This window comes from Festucalex cinctus, chromosome 2, assembly GCF_051991245.1.
Source record: "Festucalex cinctus isolate MCC-2025b chromosome 2, RoL_Fcin_1.0, whole genome shotgun sequence".
NCBI classification, from domain to species: Eukaryota; Metazoa; Chordata; class Actinopteri; order Syngnathiformes; family Syngnathidae; genus Festucalex; species Festucalex cinctus.
In genome coordinates this window covers 8,387,481-8,393,480 of record NC_135412.1, presented here as the reverse complement: position 1 = coordinate 8,393,480, position 6,000 = coordinate 8,387,481, and positions in this window count along the sequence as shown.

The following is a 6,000-nucleotide window of genomic DNA, read 5'->3' as shown; positions in this document are numbered from 1 at the left end:
ATTTTTCCTTAAGGGGGCGGTGTCAGGCAACGTGATGGTTGAGATGCCAAAGTAAATAAACAGCAACAGCTGCTGAGACCGACGTGGATATCCTTTCAGCTACCACGCGTGATCCTGATTGGTCAAATGTTATTGTTGCAGTTTCTTCCCCTGGAAAGTAGTGTTTGACATTTAAACCCTTGAATTGAGATTTTTTTATTTTTTTAACTTCACATAAATGCTGTCAGACTAAAGTGGGAAACATTTTATCTGTCCAGTTCCAATTGTAAAGGGAAAATTAGTCATGAATCATGTTTATGCGATCTCATTTTCACATGATAGATGTGGGTCATAGAGGTTGATCACAAAAAAAAAAAAAAAAAAAAAAAAAACATTTGCATGTATTCTAATTAGCAATATGAATACATGCATTATATATATGAATGCAAAGGTCTATACACCCAGGGTTCATGCTAGGTTACTCTGATTTAAAAATAAGACCGAATGCCCCCCCCCCCCCCCACACACACACACATTTAATGTGACCTATAAACTGTACAACTACCAAAAAGAAAAGAATCTTTTTGAGAAGCAGTGATGTAACGATAATAGCAATATCGTGATATTGTGATATTTAAACTGCCACACATTATATCAATATCGTCATGTCACGATGTTAAAAGCAGCACATCTGTTAAAAGGCAGGTTGATTTCCATTTGTGCAGTTCTAGCACCCTCTGGTGGCTAGTTTTTTTTAGTGCAGTTTAATTTTCACAAGGCATGTTTTGGCTATGTTTAAAATGGATGGATGGATGTGAATGGATAAATACTGTAGCGTCGCTGGGGAGCCTGGAGGTGCTCCCAGCATGCTTTGCGACACTGGGGGAATGAAAGGGCGTTTAAACTGTATGTTCTGAGTGAATTGTTTTGTTAGTTATTGGTTCAGTTTTGTTGGTTTGTGATTGTGTTTTTAGGTTGCTGTTTCGTGGGGATTTGATTTTTCTGTGACACCATAAGTGTATGTAACATGGAAACGAATGACTTGCCTGCAATTTTGTCAGTTGAAAAAAGAGAGACTTCGGCTTACAAAATAAAAGTGTTCACGCTACTTCATTGCCTCGTCAGCGCCACAATACCAAACCTGACAGTTGATCACATTATTACCTCTGCAAAGGCACATTTGAAGACATTAGTGGTTTACTACAACGTGCCAGTTGTGCTGCTGTCAAATTGAGATTGTAGTGACACCTCCTGGTGAGTTGACTTCACTGAACATTAATAAGTTCCTCCTCTAGGCAGCGCCCTCACTCCAGAAGCGTCAGCTGGCAGGTTTCTCCAGAGGAGACTTCACATTCATGTGTCTGAGATGCTTCCTCTAAACACACAGCAGGGCATCAGGAGATTTGTCTTTTCTTGAGCTTTACTTCCTGTCGTCTATTTCTGCTTTCAGACAAACAGAAAAATCTTCCAAGACAGTAAAAAGTCAAAAAATGTTTACTAGCAGGGGGCGGAAATCCTGTTAGACACTTTATTTTTACCTTATCTTTGAAAGTATATAGTGCATCGGTAATATATTAGACCACCACCCAACCAATGTAAGATGTGTACCGCAAATAGGGAAACATTTGGCCTGTAACTTATCCGAAGAGGTGAGCGGCTACCTGTGGCCTGTGCGTACTATATCAGCTGGTTGTACCCTCTCCGTTTTCAGGGCAAAAACGCTTTCCATTCCTGGGCCAATGAATACTACCTTTGTCCCTTCATCCTCCATCTTGTGTGAGAAAGCCCCCCTTGCGCTCACCAAGACTGCACAAACTTAACCCCCCACACCTCACACAGGAAAGGAGCATAGCGGGCGTGAGGCTTTGATTCCGGCTAAAGTAAGTAAAGTAAAGTCAGGACTGGCTGAAGAGTTGCTTTAGTGGCCACAGTCAATGTTGGGCGTTTAGCTCAAGTAGCTGTCGCGTTACAGTCTGTTCGCACAATACAGTATGAAATGGATAACAATCCCTATGGCATTAGCTAGCATTTTGTATTATATTTTATTAGTTATCTTACATATTATGCTTATACCTGTCTATGGTTTTACTTATTTAGCTTCTTACTTACCGTGCCAACTGACCTACCTCCTGGCCTCTCAATTACACTGTAAAAAAAATCGTTACATGCAGTTGTTCATTGAAAGTAAGAATTTCCATTCAAAACAGGATAGTGATTGATTTAATTGTGAAAATTATTTTGCATTGACAGACATCAATTTTGATTTCGAACTACAAATACGTCCAAAGGACCTCAAATAAAGTTTTTGATTCCTTCCAATATTTTTTTTTTCTTCATGCCCTCCAGGTGATATATTTATTTTGAGTCAAATGGAGTTGAAAACAACATCAGTACCACGATGGCATTGGAGAGTAGCTGTAGCCATTTAAGCCTATGCTATATTGTTGGGCTTTGAGTGAGTGTTTTGAATTTGGTAGTTTGAGGGTTTGCTTTCAGAAAGTCATTTGATATTGTTTGATTACAGCTCAGATTGTGTTGGCCTGTTACCACGTGTGTTTGTCCGGGCTCATTTGCATGTTAGACAATCTGTTTTTTTATTTTTATTTTTTATTAATTAATTAATTTATTTATTTTTATTTATTTTTTGTCTGACATCAAGACTGCCCATGGGATATTATGAATGTGATATTCTGCCTTCTCCATCATCTTCTTTATCCTCTTCTCTCTCCATCCTCACCTCATCTCTAGTTCGTATTTTGCATACAGTAAGTCTCATGTTTTCAGATTAATAAATACATTTTGAATATATTCTGTTGGCCAAGTGTCTTATTGCATTGGTTTTATGAAGAGCAATAAAAATTATTATTATTATTATTATTATTATTATTATTGTTATTATTATTATTATTATTATTATTATTATTATTATTATTATTATTTTAGTCAATTGTGTGTTCAATCCCTGGCTGGGTCATACCAAAAGACTATTCAAATTGAACCCATTTGCGTCCCTTCTCGACGCTCAGCATTATGGGATGGAATTGGTCAGTTCGATGATGAAATGATCCCTGAGCACAACCCTCTGCTGCTGCTCACCGCTCCCTCAGTGGATAGGTCAATTGCGGAGAAAAAAATTTCACATCACTTAAATGGGCGTGACAATCAGTGGTACTTCAACCTTTAGCTTCATAAAATGCGACAAATATTATTTGGTTATACATAAATCAATTGGTGTTAAAGTGAATATGTTGATTCAGTTAAAAGTACATAAAAGTAGTTTGTTTGAGTAACTAAAATGTGAAGAAAATAATTTGGATCAAGGCAAAAAAACAAAACAAAAAACAAGCTTGGTTCAAGTGAAGAATTATTGTTTACATCAACAAGAAATAATCAGTCACTCAATTTAGTTTTTGTGAAGTCAAATATTTTAGATGTAATATCTGGACATCATTTTTTTTTTTTTGTCACTGACTCTGACTGATAATGTAGTGGCCTTTGACTTTTGTGTGGTCAGCATGTTCCATTCCTGCTCAGTGACTGCCTGTAGATGCTAATGTGAGTGCTTTGTGAGTGAATTGCTCAGTATTAAGACGGACATATGAACTGTGTATCTGGCCGGTGTGAGATCTGTTGTGCTGATTGGTGAATGTCACAAATTCACAATCTTTATGTGTGGGTCTTCTCCGGGTACTCCGGTCTCCTCCCACATTCCAAAGACATGCATGGCAAGTTAATTGGGTGCTCTGAATTGTCCCTACGTGTGCTTGTGAGTGTGGATGGTTGTTCGTCTCCGTGTGCCCTGTGATTGGCTGGCAACCAGTTCAGGGTGTCCCCCGCCTACTGCCCATAGCTGGCTGAGATAGGCTCCAGCACCGCCTGCAACCCTTGTGAAGAAATAAGTGGTCAAGAAAATGGATGGATGGATGGATGGATGTTTTTTCCTTGATAAATGTTCAGTCTTCTCGCCATGACTCAAAATGGATGCCAGTAAATGCTGGAATGAGACTTTGTCCCTCCCACCTGTATTGTTGCAGCCAAACACTGCACATTGATTCACCATGTATTGACATTGGATTCGGCACCCAAACAAAACAATGTGTTGACTTCTAGCATGGTAGCCCCCGGCCATGTTCAGGTGTGTGTCATGGGGAAGCTATCTGTTCTAACTGTCTTCATTTCAAAAGAACGAACTTTGATTGATGTTATTCCTTAGGCATGAGTGGCGTATTATTACATGAAAAGCTATGAAAATATGGTTGCATATTGTTGACATGAGAGTCCATTGGTGACTTTTTTAAAATGTATCTTTTGTTTATAATGATATACCTCCGTCCTCCCTTTGACCACTCTGCCGAAACCTCGACACCCTGTAGACCACTGGAGCCTCTGTGCAGCAGTACAGTCGCGAAAGATCACCCCCCCACCCCCACCACCACATCACCATCACCACCATCTCTTTCCCTACCTCCAAACGAGGCCCCCCTCCCTCCCTTCATCCACCGTGCTTCCACACCCTTCCTCACCCGCCAACCCCCATCCTCACCGTGCAGCTATCCCACCGCCTTGCCATCTCGCAGCATTCCGCGGGCCGTCGCGCACACAGAGGCCTATTGTGCGTGCTGGGGGATGGCAGAAGTCCGTGTACAGTCAGAAGAGCACAGAAAAAGGATGCGGAGAAAGTGAATTAAAAAAAAAAAACTCTTAATGGAGCATTAATATTATGTTTAATCTTTAGGTGGTGTGTGATTAGCATTTAGCATTGTGGCTAAATGAGCTGCTCAAATACGTGACACAAATACGTCATTTTACTGGTATAACTACATTACTGTTATGAGTTTACTGCTTCGTATATATTAATGTGTACTGAGGTTCAAACTGACCACTAATGATCTGACAATTTCGATGTCTGCTCCTTCAGTTCAGGCAAGGACATTGATTACCGATTCAGCTGAGAAACCGCTGTTTAAATTCCAGAAATGTTTCCAGTGTGCACCTCATTCTCATTCTCATTAGTTGTGGTTTCATAAAGGTAAGTAGCTCAAACACATTTGTTGTCACTGTGTTATAACCTGCAAACCAAGGTAGCCTACAGTATACTGTAAAATGAAGTGGAGTGAAGATGGCCAATCCAAATCTTTCTTCGCTTGTCTAAAGGTCACAACCCTGGAATTACAGTGCCTCTCAGGCAGACAAAGACCCGCTTTCAAGCTTCCTCACCTGGCCCAACCTTCACGATAACGATCATGTGGACGTTTCATCAGCTTTCGGTTCAACAAAAGACAACAGTGGCATAAAATGTACTCTTTTAAGAGGCCACATGTTATGGAATCCAAATTCATGCAAGTGCAAACAATTGCTTAAAATTAGGGATGGGCGAGTACCGATACCAGGTATCGGTATCGGGCCGATACCAGCCTTTTTTCAAGTACTCGAGTACTCGTGACGCAGACGAGTACAAGCGACCAATGGCAGAGGGGGAAGACGTTAAGTGAGTCCTCCTTGCCTGTAGCTGGCGCTAGCTTGCAGCAGTTTTTCACCAAAACTTGACCGGTTTGGAAATACTTCAAAATTGTGAATCTTAAACTAAAAGAGCATTTTTGTGTTTTATTTTGAGCGTTAAGACTATTGAAGAGTGACTGTGCGTTTTTTTCTGTCAAAATTATAGGAAATATATTTGTTTAAAAATATCTTTTCGTGATTTTTTTATTTGTCAAAATGTACTACTGGTATCGGTGAGTACTGAGGGTCTGAGTATCGGTATCGGTCTGAAAAAAAGTGGTATCGAACATCCCTACTTAAAATGATATTTGAAATGAATCAACCAATAAATGAATGGGTCAATATGTGGGCAAACCTCATTGATGCGTTTCTCACAGAATGTTTTCCTGTTCATCACAACTTCCTGTTAATTGTCTCTGTCCAAATAGGCGACAGCAAAGTTGGACTGTACTGTGAACACAACACATTGCACTGCCCATTGACCAATTGAACACATAAAAGTTTTCTAATACCCACAGTTTA